At 41.0% G+C, this 16,785-nt stretch overlaps 1 protein-coding gene across 1 annotated transcript in view; it reads left to right on the forward strand.

The window, feature by feature from the left end:
* The first annotated feature begins 546 nt into the window (after window positions 1-546).
* The window catches only part of ARHGEF9 (Cdc42 guanine nucleotide exchange factor 9), a 181,097-nt gene continuing 164,858 nt past the window's right edge, over window positions 547-16,785 (forward strand). The window contains exon 1 of the mRNA XM_007991893.3: window positions 547-635. The gene's annotated coding sequence lies outside the window, so the exon portion shown is untranslated. The remainder of the gene's footprint in view (window positions 636-16,785) is intronic.

Raw genomic sequence — 16,785 nt, forward strand, 5'->3', positions numbered from 1 at the left:
ATGGGTCTCCAGCATCTGGGTCTTTGCAAAGTTCCCCAGGTGATTCTCATGTACAGCCCTGGGTGACAACATCTGCCCTATGCAATAAGGCCTCCACCACCCATCTATAATCACCCCTTTAATTACAACACTCTGTGAAACACAATCAAGCTTAGGGCATTTGAGACAGAGAAATGCTCAGGGAAAGGCATGAAGATATTCATTAGTAGCTCAAAGAAATACATCTAGCCCCCTTTAGATACACAGAGGTCCAAGAGTTCATGTATCTGGTATGGAAACCGCAGCCCACATAGGGAGTGTACTTGGTAGAAGCTCACACAGTCCTCTGAGGTGAGCCTCAATCGCCTGGTTCTCGATTAACACGCTGTCTGATCTTTTCACCAAATTTAATTTGCTGGCAGATTATTAACTTCCAGTTGCTGAAGTGTGTTGGAGCCTGAAAGGGGGAAAGGAGCCTAGCAACCGATTGCATGGCTTAGCAACCAATTATCACACTTTAGTTACAGCAGATGTGGGCGTCTGTCTGCAAAATTGCCACTGCTGGAGCTGGAAACACAAGTTACAGGGTAGCCAGGCAGCTGCTGGTAGCAAGTAAGGAGAAAGCATCCTGCTGCTAACTCACTGGCTGAATTTAGGTAAGTCATTACTTGTTTCTGAACCTTAGTTTCCCCAGCTATAAAATGGGACTAGTTTGCAAATATCAAATGAAAAATGTCTTCATTCTTTTCTGCAAATACAAACTGAGACTGAGTTATTTAGTTTTATATTTATCATTTATAGAGCATTTACAATGTATATTAGCTTCCTATTGTTCCTGAAGAAATTACCACAAATTTGATGGCTTAAAACAACAAACATTTATTATCTTACAGTTCTGGAAGTCAAAATTCCAAAATTTATCTTAGTGGCTAAAATTAAGGTGTCAACAAGATTGCATTCTTTTCTGGAGGCTCTAGAGGAGAAACTTTCCTGCTTTTTCCAGCTTCTAGAGGCTGCTAGCATTCCTTGACTCATGGCTCCCTTCCATCTTCAAAGCCAGCAATGGCTAGTCAAGTCTTTCTCATATTGCAGTACTCTGAAACTAACTCTGCTGCTTCCTTCACATTTAAGCACCTTTGCAATTACATTGGGACCACCTCGGTGATCCAGGATAATCTCCCTATTTTAAAGGTCACTGATTAACAACTTTAATCCCATCTGCTACTCTAATTCCCCATTCCTCTTTGCCATGTAACCTAACATATTCACAGTTTCTAGGGATTAGTAGTATGTGAATATGTTTGGTGGATGGGGGGAGGGGGTCTTTATTATAACTACCACACCCTATGTCAGGCACTATTTCAAGTATTTTATATGTATTAAATTTATTTAATCCTCACATGTATCAAACTCACTTAATAATCCTCTGAAGTAGAGAGTATTACTATTTCCATTTTACATACAAGGAGACTGAAGCACGCAGATGTTAAGTAGTTATATGATTTCCTTATTTTTGCCACCTCAAGGCCAAGAACTTTCATGCTTGTTTTATATATTAGGAATTACATTTGGCTGCTAGTAACAGAAATGGGATATAAATGTGGCCTAAATGAGGCAGACATTTATTTTTATATTATGTAAGAAAGATCTAGAGATAGGCTGTTCAGGGTTGGTATGGTAACTTCATACCATGGTTTTTATCCTGAAGGTCACAGGATGGCTGGTGAACCTCCAGTTGTCATATCCCCATTGAAAACAGTGGGAAAAACAAAAATGGTGCATGACAGCTTTCAGGGAAATTTGGTTTTCGGTAGGAAACTAGTAGTCTCTCTACTACAACAATCAAGAATGAAAAACTAGTGTCTTATCATAGTCCATGGCTATGATGCCTCAGCCCATGGTCCTCCTGGGAACCCTCAGAAGGGAGCTTTCACCCCTTGTTTGGGAAAATGCTGCAAGGTGTAGGGTAGGGAAAGTCAACTGCAAAATCTTAAATAGAATTGATTGGTAAGTTACATGAGAGACAAAGACATTGCAGGGTAGATGCATTTGAGAGTGGTGGGGCTGGGCGCAGTGGCTCACACCTGTAATCCCAGCACTTTGGAGGGCCGAGACGGGTGGATCACCCGCAGTTAAAAGTTCGAGACCAGCATGACCAATATAGTGAAACCCCTTCTCTACTAAAAATACAAAAATTAGCCAGGCATGGTAGCATGCACCTGTGGTCCCAGCTACTTGGGAGGCTGAGACAGGAGAATTGCTTGAACCCGGAAGGCAGTGGTGTCAGTGAGCCGAGATCATGCTACTGCACTCCAGCCTGGGTGACAGAGCAAGACTCCATCTCCCCCCCCCCCCAAAAAAAAGAGTGGTGGAGATTATGTCAAACTAGAGATCACATGCTATGTCTAAATGAAGCCACTACCCAGTTCTAGTTCATTTTCCTAAATGGCCAGATCTTCTGATTTTCTTCAATGGAATCTGGAAATCCAGATTTTCTTACATAATATTTTGCTCTTTAAATAATGGATCAACTTCATTTTTACATTATGTGGGAAAAACTAAACGTAGAATCCAGCCCCACATAACTAGTTTCCAAGCACTGTTGTAATGGAAAGAACACTACATTAGGAGAACAGGATTCTAGCTCAATTTGCTGTGTGGCCATGTGCAAGTATCCTTCTGTCTCTGGGATTCACATTTCCAATATTTAATCTGAGGTATTTGCCTAGAGAATTTCTATGGAGTCTTCAGGTTCTGATGTTCTATAATTTTTCCTTACATCTAATAACCAAATGAAATATTACTTGCTTTAAAAAATTTTAATGCTTATTTCAAATTTTACTTTTTAGGGGATATAACCCATTACATATTTATTTGCTAACTCTACAATTGCCATTTGGGAAAAACATCTAGTGGATTATTTAGCATTTGTTGCCAAGACTTCCTTAGTTAGAACCTACGTGCTTCGTCCAATTCACTTAGGTATTTTAAAGCTACTGAAATTCCTACTAAATTATTCTTTTAATGGATATGTTTAACAAATAATGATTGGTATGGCTGTCTATGGTAACTTTTCAGGAAAGGCTGAGGGAAACATGAGGGCTGGGAATGAGTCACATCTAAGAGGAATTCCTTTGGGGGAGAGTGCAGGAAGCAAAGAGCTAATGGCAGAAGGAGTATAAAATTAATCATAAAATCTGTTGTTTTTTGAATACCTACCAGCACTTCCTATAAATTATATCATTTGATCTACCCACAAACTAATTAGAGGTATTGTCTTGCCCATTTTACAGTGTTAAGCAGGGGATGATAAACTTTTTCAGTGAAGGGCCAGACAGTAAATAGTTTAGGCTTTATGGACCAAACTAGGTGCATGTTGCATGTTTTTCTTTTCTTTTAAAACAACCCTATAGAAAAGTACAAAAACATACAGAAACAGGCCGTAGGCAGGATTTTGCTTACACTGTAGTTGGCCAGTGCCTAGGTGTAAATGCTAAAAGCATGGACACTGGAAACAGCAGAATTAGAGTCTGGACTCTACTTATTTATTATTATTATTATTATTATTATTATTATTATTATTATTATTGAGTCTGGGTTCTACTTCTTACTATGTGCAATTGAGCAAGGTCCTTAGCCTTTCTCTGCCTCCATTTCTTCATCTGTAAAAAAGGGATAAGCATAGAACTTACCTCACAGGGTTGTTGTGCAGATTCACTAAGTTGTTATTTGTAAATGCTTAGAAAAGTTCTTAACACATAAGTGCTTGTCAGATAAATAAGTATTCACAATAGCAAAGACTTGGAATCAACCCAAATGTCCATCAGTGACAGACTGGATTAAGAAAATGTGGCACATATACACCATGGAATACTATGCAGCCATAAAAAAGGATGAGTTTATGTCCTTTGTAGGGACATGGATGCAGCTGGAAACCATCATTCTCAGCAAACTATCGCAAGAACAGAAAACCAAACACCGCATGTTCTCACTCATAGGTGGGAACTGAACAATGAGATCACTTGGACTCGGGAAGGGGAACATCACACACCGGGGCCTATCATGGGGAGGGGGGGAGGGGGAGGGGGGAGGGGTGAGGGATTGCATTGGGAGTTGTACCTAATGTAAATGACGAGTTGATGGGTGCAGCACACCAACATGGCACAAGTATACATATGTAACAAACCTGCACGTTATGCACATGTACCCTAGAACTTAAAGTATAGTAATAATAAAAATAAAAAATAAATAAATAAAAAGAAAAAAAAGAAAGCCTAGAATCTGATGTTGAAATGGTGAAGGTATGTTTGGAAACAGAGACCTCTCTAACATGCTTCTGATTGTACCCTATGAGTAGCCACTTTCTCTACATCTGTGACTGGTTGGCCAGGTTTTCCAGTGAGGTTCACTGCTCCATCTGCTCTGCTGTCTGTATTAAATGCCTCAGATGACACACCATACACACAGAATCACTGGCCAATCTTGCCTAGGTTAGTGTGCCTTTCAGTCTAGAACCTGAATGCCACACTGCCTCTGTACAAGCCACTCAAGGAGTTGTCAACCTCCCCTATCCCTTGAGAACACATACCACTGTTGTATCAGCTTTCCATGGGGCTGGACCCCTTCTCAACCACAAAAGAATTCCTCTTACCAGCACTTGACAAAGTTGACCACCTTTGCTCCTTGAAACTCTTTCTTCCTTGGATTCCTAGACTTCCTTGGCTTTCAAGACTCTCCTAGTTTCACTGCCACCTCACTGATTGCTCCTTCTCAGAGTTCTTTGCTATTTTCTTCTCACCTCCCCAACCTCTAAATGTTAGAAGTCTTCAGGCGTTAGTCATTGGACCTCTTCTTTTCTTTCAATGTATTTCCTTCCTTGGTGACCTCATTTAGACTCATTAAGTAAAAGCTAATGTCTCCCAAATTTATATCTCCAGCCTGGCCTTTTCCTTCAACATGTATATCTAACTGACTACTTAACCTCTCCACTTGCATATCTAACAGGCATTACAAACTTAATATGTCCCAAACTGAACTCCTGATACAAAAACCAAGATCAAGTTCTTCGGTACTTTTCCCTCCCTCCTCCAATTTATAGCAAATTCCAGATGCTTCCTTCCAGATGCTCAGAATAAAAGCCTTATGGCTCATTTTCTTCCACATCCCACATCTAATCCCTTGGGTAATCCTGTTGGTTCTACCTTCAAAATATATTTAAAATTGATTACTTCTCACCACCTCCCCTGCTATCACTCTGGTCTAAAGTACTGTTATCTAGGAATGCTACATTATCCTCCTTACTGCTCTGTTTCCTCCCTTAACGTCCTACAGTCAATTCTTTATACAATATCCACTGTGAGTGTATTGAAACTTAAGTCAAATCATGTCACATGTCACTCTTGTGCTCAGAATCCTTCAATTGTCTCCCATCTCACTAAGAGCAAATGCTCAATTCTCACAATGATATTTAACATGGCACAAGTATACATATGTAACAAACCTGCACATTATGCACATGTACCCTAGAACTTAAAGTATTAAAAAAAAAAAAAAAAAAAAAAACCTTAAATGATCAGGTCCCCATTACCTCGGTGACCTTATATTCTACTATGGTTCAGTGCTCATTCCACTTCAGTCGCATCAGCCTCCCCACTCTTCTTTAGAGTTGCCTGGAACATGCCGGCATTAAGGGGCCTTGCTGGCTATTCCTTTCGTCTGGAACATTCTGTTTTCAGATGTCTGCATGGCTGGCCATCTCACCTTGCTCAAGTATTGTTTATGAGTCATCTTCTCAATGAGACTTACCCTGACCATCCTTTTAAAAATTGCATAATACGTTTCGCCACCCTCTCTGCTTTTCCCGTCAATAGCAGTTATAACCATCTGACATACTATATATTTTATCTGTTTGTCATTTTTCTCTCCCTGCTAGAATATAAGCACCATGAGAGCAAGGATTTTGACAGTTTTATTCACCAAAATATCCCCAATTCCTGGAACAGGAACAGTGCCTAACACATAGAAGGTATGCAATAAATATTATTTGAATAAATAAATAAAACAAATGCTTCCCCCAGTGTATCCTTCCCTTTACTGCTTTCCTTCTCTTCAAGAATATAAAATAAACCTAAACACCCTGAGAGGTTCTAGAGGGAGGCTCACAAAAGAATCATAGCACAAAAGGAGAGAAAAAGTGAAGAAAAATAAACACGTTGTCTTATGCCTGCCTGGATTTAATTTGTGTGGTTGCCAGGGTTTCATGAGAATGTCTCAATCTAGGCTCTGGGGTTTGGGGTTGGGATATTTTCACTGTTTCTAATAGTTGCTGCCACAATCCAGGGCACCCTTCTCCTCCTGGCCTCAGGCACCTTATTCTGTGACAGGCACAGATTCCTCATAGGAGTGAAGCAACCAGCATACCTGGCTGCTGATAGAGACTAAGGGTTTGTGAGACCACTCTGTGTGTCTGTGTCAATGCATGCAAACAAGTCTTTTTTTTTAACTTTTTAAAATTATACTTTAAGTTCTGGGATAGATGTGCAGAATGTGCAGGTTTGTTACATAGGTATACACATGACATGGTGGTTTGCTGCACCCATCAACCCGTCATCTGCATTGGGTATTTCTACTAATGCTATCCCTCCCCTAGCCCCCAACCCCAACAGGCCCCGGTATGTGATATTCCCCTCCCTGTGTCCATGTGTTCTCATTGTTCAACTCGCACTTATGAGTGAGAACACACGCTGTTTAGTTTTCCGTTCTTGTGTTAGTTTGCTGAGAATGATGGTTTCCAGTTTCATCCATATCCCTGCAAAGGACATGAACTCATCCTTTTTCATAGCTGCATAGTATTCCATGGTGTGTATGTGCCACATTTTCTTTATCCAGTCTATAATTGATGGACATTTGGGTTGGTTCCAAGTCTTTGCTATTGAGAAGAGTGTCACAATAAACATACATGTGCATAGGTCTTTATAACAGCATGATTTATAATCCTTTGGGTATATACTCAGTAATGGAATGGCTGAGTCAATTTCTAGTTCTAAATCCTTGAGGAATCGCCACACTGTCTTCCACAATGGTTGAACTACTTTACAGTCCCACCAACAGTGTAAAAGCATTCCTATTTCTCCACATCCTCTCCAGCATCGTTTGTTTCCTGACTTTATAATGATCACCATTCTAACTGGTGTGAGAGGGTATCTCATTGTGGTTTTGATTTGCATTTCTCTGATAGCCAGTGATGATGAGCATTTTTTCATGTGTCTGTTGGCTGCATAAATGTCTTCTTTTGAGAAGTGTCTGTTCATCTTTCACCCATTTTTGATGGGATTGTCTGATTTTTTTTCTTGTAAATTTGTTTGTTAGCTGCATAAATGTCTTCTTTTGAGAAGTGTCCATTCGTATCCTTCGCCCACTTTTTGATGGGGCTGTTTTTTTCTTGTAAATTTGTTTAAGTTACTTCTAGATTCTGGATATTAGCTCTTTGTCAGATGGATAGATTGCAAAAATTTTCTCGTATTCTGTAGGTTGCCTGTTCACTCTGATGATAGTTTCTTTTACTGTGCACAAGCTCTTTAGTTTACTTAGATGCCATTTTTCAATTTTGGCTTTTGTTGTCATTGCTTTTGGTGTTTTAGTTATGAAGTCTTTGCCCATGCCTATCTCCTGTATGGTATTGCCTCGTTTTTCTCCCAGTTTTTTTTTTTTTTTTTTTTTTTAATGATTTTAGGTCTTATGTTTAAGGCTTTAATCTATCTTGAGTTAATTTTTGTGTAAGGTGTAAGGAAGGGATCCAGTTTCAGCTTTCTACTTATGGCAAGCCAGTTTTCCCAGCACCATTTATTAAATAGGGAATCCTTTCTCTATTTCTTGTTTTTGTCAGGTTTGTCAAAGATCAGATGGTTGTAGATATGTGGTGTTATTTCTGAGGGCTCTGTTCTGCTCCATTGGTCTATATCTCTGTTTTGGTACCAGTATCATGCTGTTTTGGTTATTGTAGCCTTGTAGTATAGTTTGAAGTCATGTAGCATGATGCCTCCAGCTTTGATCGTTTTGCTTAGCATTGTCTTGGCTATGTGGGCTCTTTCTTGGTTCCATATGAACTTTAAAGTAGTTTTCTTTCTAATTCTGTGAAGAAGATCGATGGTAGTTTGATGGGGATAGCATTGAATCTATAAATTACTTTGGACAGTATGGCCATTTTCACGATATTGATTCTTTCTATCCATGAGCATGGAATGTTTTTCCATTTGTTTGAGTCCTCTCTTATTTCCTTGAGAAGTGGTTTGTAGTTTTCCTTGAAGTGGTCCTTCACATCCCTTGTAAGTTGTATTCTTAGGTATTTTATTCTCTTTGTAGCAATTGTAAATGGGAGTTCACTCACGATTTGGCTCTCTGTTTGTCTATTATTGATGTATAGGAATGCATGTGATTTTTCCACATTGATTTTGTATCCTGAGACTTTGATGAAGTTGCTTATCAGCTTCAGGAGTTTTGGGGCTGAGATGATGGGGTTTGCTAAGTATACAATCATATCATCTGCAAAGAGAGACAGTTTGACTTCCTCTCTTCCTATTTAAATATTCTTTATTTCTTTCTCTTGCCTGATTGCCCTAGCCAGAACTTCCAATATTGTGTTGAATAGGAGTGGTGAGAGAGGGCATCTTTGTCTTGTGCCAGTTTTCAAAGGGAATGCTTCCAGTTTTTGCCCATTCGGTATCATAGGCTGTGAGTTTGTCATAAATAGCTCTCATTATTTTGAGTTATGTTCCATCATTACCTAGTTTATTGACAGTTTTTAGCATGAAGAGGTGTTGAATTTTATCAAAGGACTTTTCTGCATCTGTTGAGATAATCATGTTTTTTGTCATTGGTTCTGTTGATGTGATGGATTACATTTGATTTGTGTACGTTGAAGCAGACTTGCATCCCAGGGATGAAGCTGACTTGATTGTGGTGGATAAGCTTTTTGATGTGCTGCTGGATTTGGTTTGCCGGTATTTTGCTGAGGATTTTCACATTGATGTTCATCAGGGATATTGGCCTGAAATTTTCTTTTTTTGTTGTGTCTCTGCCAGGTTTTTGTATCAGGATGGTACTCGTCTCATAAAATGAGTTAGATAGGATTCCCTCTTTTTCTATTGTTTGGAACAGTTTCAGAAGGAATGCTACCAGCTCCTTTTTGTACCTCTGGTAGAATTTGGCTGTGAATACATCTTGTCCTGGACTTTTTGTGGTTGGTATGCTATTAATTACTGCCTGAATTTCAGAACTTGTTATTGGTATACTCAGGGATTCGACTTCTTCCTGTTTTAGACTTGGGAGGGTGTATATGTCCAGAAATTTACCCATTTCTTCTAGATTTCTGAGTTTATTTGCATAGAGGTGTTTCTAGTATTCCCTGATGTTAGTTTGTATTTCTGTAGAGTCAGTGGTACTATCCCCTTTATCATTTTGTATTCTATCTATTTGATTCTTCTCTCTTTTCTTCTTTATTAGTCTGGCTAGTGGCCTATCTATTCTGTTGATCTTTACAGAAAACCAGCGCCTGGTTTCATTTATTTTTTTAAGGGTTTTTCGTGTCTCTACCTTTATCAGGTCTTCTGCTCTGATCTTAGTTATTTCTTTTCTTCTGCTAGCTTTTGAATTTGTTTGTTCTCGCTTCTCTAGTTCTTTTAATTGTGATGTTAGGGTGTCGATTTCAGATCTTTCCTGCTTTCTCTTGTGGGCATTTGGTGCTATAATTTTCCCTCTAAACGCTGCTTATCTGTGTTCCAGAGAGTCTGGTACATTGTATCTTTGTTCTGATAGGTTTCGAAGAACATCTTTATATCTGCCTTAATTTCGTTATTTACCTAGTAATCATTCAGGAGCAGGTTGCTAAGTGTCCATGTAGTTGTGTGATTTTGAGTGAGGTTCTTAGTCCTAAGTTCTCATTTAATTGCACTGTGGTCTGAGAGACTGTTATGATTTCTCTTCTTTCACATTTGCTGAGGAGTGTTTTACTTCCAATTACGTGGTCAATATTTGAATACGTCTGATGTAGTGCTGAGAAGAATGTATATTCTGTTGATTTGCAGTGGAGAGTTCTTTAGATGTCTATTAGGTCCACTTGGTCCAGAGCTGAGTTCAAGTCCTGAATATCCTTGTTATTTTCTGTCTCGTTGATCTGTCTAATATTGACAGTGGCATTTTAAAGTCTCCCACTATTTTTGTGTGGGAGTCTAAGTCTCTTTATAGGTCTCTAAGAACTTGCTTTCTGAATCTGGGTGCTCCTGTATTGGGTGCATATATATTTAGGATCGTTAGCACTTCTTGTTGCATTGATCCCTTTATCACTATGTAATGCTCTTGTTTTCCTTTTTCTTTGTTGGTTTAAAGTCTGTTTTATCAGAGACTAGGATTTTTATGCCTGCTTTTTTTGCTTTCCATTTTCTTGGTAAATATTTCTCCATCCCTTTATTTTGAGCCTATGTGTGTCTTTGTACATGAGATGGGTCTCCTGAATAAAGTAAACCAATGGGTTTTGACTCTTTATCTAATTTTCCAGTCTGTTTCTATTAATTGGGGCATTTATCCTGTTTACATTTAAGGTTAATATTGTTATGTGTGAATCTGATGCTGTCATTATGATGCTAGCTGGTTATTTTGGCTGTTAGTTGATGCAGTTTCTTCATAGTGTCGATGGTCTTTACAATTTGGTATGTTTTTTGCAGTGGCTAGTACAGGTTGTTCCTTCCCATGTTTAGTGTTTCCTTCAGGAGCTCTTGTAAGGCAGGCCTAGTGTTGACCAAATCTCTCAGTATTTGCTTGTCTGTAAAGAATTTTATTTCTCCTTCGCTTATGAAGTATAGTGTGGCTGGATATGAAATTCTGGGTTGAAAATTCTTCTCTTTATGAATGTTGAATATTGGCCCCCACTCTCTTCTGGCTTTTCTTCTGTAGGGTTTCTGCAGAGAGATCCGCTGTTAGTCTGATGGGCTTCTCTTTGTGGGTAACCCGACCTCTCTCTCTGGCCCCCCTTAACGTGTTTTCCTTCATTTCAACCTTGGCGTATCCGATGATTATGTGTCTTGGGGTTGCTCTTCTCGAAGAGTATCTTTGTGGTGTTCTCTGTATTTCCTGAAATTGAATGTTGTCTTGTCTTGCTATTTTGGGGGAAGTTCTCCTGGATAATATCCTGAAGAGTGTTTTCCAACTTGGTTCCATTCTCCCCATCACTTTCAGGTACACTAATCAAATGTAAGTTTGGTCTTTTCACATCATCCCATATTTCTTGGAGGCTTTGTTCGTTCCTTTTCATTCTTTTTTCTCTCATCTTGTCTTCTCACTTTATTTCATTAAGTGAATTTTCAATCTCTGATACCATTTCTTCTGCTTGATCAATTCAGCTATTGATACTTGTGTATGCTTCACGAAGTTCTCATGCTGTGTTTTTTAGCCCTATCAAGTCATTTATGTTCTTCTCTTAATTGGTTATTCTAGTTAGCAATTCGCCTAACCTTTTTTCAAGGTTCTTAGCTTCCTTGCATTGGAATAGAACATGCTCCTTTAGCTCGGAGGAGTTTGTTATTCCCCACCTTCAGAACCCTACTTCTGTCAATTTGTCAAATTCATTCTCCATCCAGTTTTCTTCCCTTGCTGGTGAGGAGTTATGATCCTTTGGAGAAGAAGAGGCATTCTGGTTTTGGCAATTTTCAGCCTTTCTGTGCTGGTTTCTCCCCATCTTTGTGGATTTATCTACCTTTGGTCTTTGATGTTGGTGATCTTCGGATGTGGTTTTGGTGTGGACATCCTTTTTGTTGATGTTGATACTATTCCTTTCTGTTTATTAGTTTTTCTTCTAACAGGCCCGTCTGCTGCAGGTCTGCTGGAGTTTGCTGGATGTTCACTCCAGACCCTGTTTGCCTGGGTATCACCAGCAGAGTGTGCAGAAGAGCAAAGATTGCTGCCTGTTCCTTCCTCTGGAAGCTTTGTTCCAGAGGGGTACCTGCCAGATGCCAGTCAGAGCTCTCCTATATGAGGTGTCTGTCAACCCCTGCTGGGAGGTGTCTCCCAGTCAGGAGACATGCCGGTAAGGGACCCATTTGAGGAGGCAGTCTGTCCCTTAGCAGAGCTTGAGTGCTTCCTTCAGAGCTGGTAGGCAGGAAAGGTTAAGTCTGCTGAAGCTGCACCCACAGCCGTTCTTGCCCCCAGATGCTCTGTCCCAGGGAGATGGGAGTTTTATCTAAAATCCCCTGACTGGGGCTGCTGCCTTTTGCAGAGGCGTCCTGTCCAGAGAGGAGGAATCTAGAGAGGTGGCCTGGCTACAGCAGCTTTGCCAAGCTGCAGTGGGTTCAAGCCCTGTTTGAACTTCCCAGTGGTTTTGTTTATGCTGTGAGGGGAAAATCACCTACTCATGCCTCAGTAATGGTGGATACCCCTATCCCCACCAAGCTGGAGCGTCCCAGGTCGACTTCAGACTGCTGTGCTGCCAGCAAGAGTTTCATGCCAGTGGATCTTAGTTTGCTGGGCTCCGTGGGGGTGGGATCCCTTGGCTGCCTGGCTTCAGCCCCCTTTTCAGGGGAGTAAATGGTTCTGTCTTGCTGGCATTCTAGGCACCACTGTGATATGAAAAGAAACTCCTGCAGCTAGCTCAGTGTCTGCCCAAACAGCCACCCAGTTTTGTGCTTCAAACCCAGGGCCCTTGTGGCATAGGTACCAGAAGGAATCACATGGTCTGCATCTTGTGAAGACCATGGGAAAAGTGTAGTATCTAGTTTGGAATGCATCATTCCTTATGGCACAGTCCCTCATGGCTTCCCTTGGCTAGGGGAGGGAATTACCCAACCCCTTGAGCTTCACAGGTGAGGTGAAGCCCCATCCTGCTTCTGCTCACCCTCTGTGGGCTGCACCCACTGTCTAACCAGTCCCAATGAGATGAGTCTTGTACCTCAGTTGGAAATGCAGAAATCATCTGCCTTCTGTGTTGATCTCGCTGGGAACTGCAGACCTGAGCTTTTCCTATTTGGCCATCTTGCCAGCTGCCCACACAAGTGTTTTTATAGTCTGCACCTATCATGTATGGGTGTCAGTCCACATGGTCTGCATCAGGTTTGGTAAAGTCCTTCATCATCCTTAGTGGTCCTTTCTGCAATCCCCTCAACCCTACCTCTACTTCCACCCAACAGCTAATCACTATTATCAGAGCTAACATATGCCAGGCATTGTGCTAAAAGTTTTACACGTACTCACTTGTTTACTCCTCATAGCAACTTTTTGATATAGGTATTATTATTATTCCTGTTTTCCAGATGAGGAAACTGAGGTACAGAGAGGCAAACTAGTTCAAGTCCTATGTTGCTTCCAGCTGATGTTGGTGTAACCTTACTTGTAGTCTGATATTTTCTGTTAAAAAAAAAAAATCTCATCACGATATACCTAATTGATTTTACCACACATATGAATCCACTTCACCATTCACTGAAAGTCTGCAAACCACCCTTTGAGAATCACTGCCTTAGGTATTTTCCCTCTTTCAAGGCTGTTTGCATTTCTCAGAGACATCCAAAATGTTTCCAACCCCAAAAGGTGTCACTCTGAGGAATTTCAGTCATCAAGAGAGACATGGGAGGAAATGGAGGCATCCTTAGCAAGCCTCAGAGTGGTGAAAGTTGGACCCTGCATGGCTTTCTCTGGCCCTCTCAGAGTTTGCTCTGCCTTTGTCCGAACCCAAGCTCTGGCCTTTTTTTCTCCTTTCTCTGAACACCAATTCACTCAACAAGCATTTTCTGAGAGCCTCTCAACACTAGGGCTCTGACAGGCTATGAGCAAGCAAAATTATATGTAGGAGATAAGTTCATAAATGGCTAACTACATAAACGAAGTGGTGGCAAGTGGCTGAAAAAGTGCACCAGCAAAATGTCATTTGCATTTACAGAAAGAGAGGTGGATTTCAACTTGAGTCCAGGCTTCAATAAATAGATGGCATTTGATCCAGACCTGGAAGGATGGCTAGAATGTAGACAGCCAGAAGTAGGGGAAAATAAATTCTGAGAGAATATACAAAGATACTAAAAAGTAGGTAGAAGAGTACTTAGGGACAGGTTGTAGATACTTGTTATTATCTTGCTAAGGAATTTGAAGTTAATCTTGTATGCAATTGGGAGTCATTAAAAGTGTTTGATCTGATTCAAGCAGTGATTTTGGAATATAACTTCAGCAGCATTGTGAGAATTTATTGGAAGGCAGCAAAAATTTAGGTGAGGGGACACATAGGAGGCCGATGGGATGGTTCAGGAGAGACATAATAAACAAGAGTATGACCCAGGGTAGTGGTTATGGGTTTGGAGAGGAGGGGGTACACAGAAGAAATGCCATAGGATTAGAGGTAACAGGCCTTGGCAACTAATGTGTATATGTGTAGAGGCAATGCCTTCTCTTCTCCTTCCCAGTTTACCCCATTAGGGATTCCACAGCAGCCTATATGATCTCTGTGAATCTATCATATCAGAAAGAGGAAGCATTAGCTTTGTTGGGTGGCTCCTGGTGTGACACAGGAGAGAAAGAGGAGACAGTTCACCATAGGCAGGCTGGATGGAGTCAGCTCATCCTGTTGTCATAGCACTTCAGAAGAGCATTGAATTTTAGAGCTGGAAAGTGGACCTTAGGATCCTCCTATGAGAATGCCTTAATGTGAGGAGAGGCCCAATGAGGATAGAGGAGTCTAGTGAGAAGCCTTATGTGTTTTGTCTATGTGTCCCCACCCAAATCTCACCTTGAATTATAAAAATCCCCATGTGTCAAGTCAGGGACCTGGTGGGAGGTAATTGAATCATGGGGTTGGTTTCCCTTATGCTGTTCTCGTGACAGTGAGTTCTCATGAGATCGGATGGTTTTATAAGGAGCGGCTTCCCCCTTTGCTCATTGTACATTCTCTATCCTGCTGTCCTTTGAAGAGGTGCCTTATGCCATGAATGTAAGTTTCCTGAGCCATCCCCCACCAAGTCATTCAGAACTGTGAGTCAATTAAACCTCTTTTCTTTATAAATTACTCAGTCTCAGGTATTTCTTCATAGCAGTATGTGAATGAACTAATACAGGGACTTTAGGAAAAACTTCAGCCTTGATCTCTTAAGGCTCCCTCTTCCTCATCCCTCCTTCTTTCCCTTATCCTCTCTCCTTCCTCCTCCTCCTCCTCTTCTTTTCTCCTCATTCATCACCATGTCTTCATCCTCCTTCTTTTCCATTTTTCTTGTCTCTCCTTTTCCTCCCCTCCCTCTCTTCCTCATCCTCCTCTTTGTCTTCCTCCTCCTTTTCCTCATTTTCTTCTCCTTTCTTTCACCCTCTCAAAACTTTTGCCAATAAAACAAGTTTCCCTTGGAGCTCAGGAATCAACTCCTCAAACCTGAGAGGTGGTCTAAGACATCTGAGGTCAGGGAAGGGGGTCAGATCCCCTGGAAGAAGCCTCACCTCCCTCTAAACAGACACCATGCTGGCTTTCTTTGTAATTCTTTTTCTCTTCAAGCACTCCTCCGACTGGAAGATTCTCGTTTTGTTTTCTCACCACCTCCCTGGAAAAAGGCTTAGCAGGCCCACCGAACAGTAGGTTTAGTGGTTTCCCCAGATCACTGAAGGTTAGTGAGAATAGGGGCCGAAGGCCAACACTCTTGTTTCCTCACTTGTTTCTTCTTTCTACGGGCCCCTAACATCTAAAGTGTGGTTCATGGATGAGCCGTATCCGCATTACCTGCAAGCCTGTTAGAAGTGCAGACCCTTAAGCACCACCCCAGACCTATTGAATCAGAATTTTCACTTTAACAAAAACACCCATGAACATTAAAGTTTGAGAAGCACTGTTCTACATAGACCTCACTCCTCATGCATGGACACGGCCATTTCTAGAACAACCCATTCTGGGTTTGGTCTCCTAGACCTGTGGAGGGGTAAATAAGCTGAAAATCAGAGAAACCTGGAGGGCAGTGGTCTCTGGTGACCGGGCATCTGGTCACCACACAGATGCCTGCAGAAGGCGGGCAGGGGCCAGTGGACAGGGTCTCTGGCTCTAAGGAACGTAGCTGCTGTCGAGCTCAAGCTCATTATTGCAAGGTAGGAATACAAGCCCAGGGCTGCTAGACTTTCCAGTGTTTCAAGAGAAGCTGTATTTTTACGTGAAGCCCAGATTTTTTGTAAAATATATTGAGTATTTTGAAAAGCATATTGTTTAGCACCCAAAAGACATTTAAGACACTGTGGTGGGCAAATAAAACAGGAGGTCAGTTGTCCAGACTTTCCATTTATAGCCTTTGATGTAGTTTCGGTTTGTTTTTTAGAAGCAGGAACTATGTTCAATCATAATCTTACCTGGAAGTTTAATGTGTAAAACAGGTGAGAAAGGAGAACTACTTTGGTTAAAGTGGAACCTAGAACTCCTCCCACTCAGTCTCCCACATGTCTCCCAGGACAAGAATTAGCCTCTGAAGGACCCTTCCTACACTCTACAAAAGCAGAGGTCAAAAAGTATTGAGAGGTTCTAATCACACACATCATTTGACAGATGAGGAAACTGAATAGCTTATCCAGGGTTACATAGGAAGTTAGCAGTCACCCAACTCCTACTCCAGTGCCCTTCTCCCCTTGGCTCACTAACTTCTTTGCATGGTTCCCTAGTGCAGCCTTCTATCAATGGAAGAGTCATTCTACAGCATCACTGGCAGGTACTTTTTTAGACTCTGCTTGGATACCTTCAGTGATGGGGATTCATAAGATTGGACATTAATATGTGAATTTAGCTTTTCAGAGAATCTTTGCAGAGATACATAATAT

This window comes from Chlorocebus sabaeus, chromosome X, assembly GCF_047675955.1.
Source record: "Chlorocebus sabaeus isolate Y175 chromosome X, mChlSab1.0.hap1, whole genome shotgun sequence".
Lineage (NCBI taxonomy): Eukaryota > Metazoa > Chordata > Mammalia > Primates > Cercopithecidae > Chlorocebus > Chlorocebus sabaeus.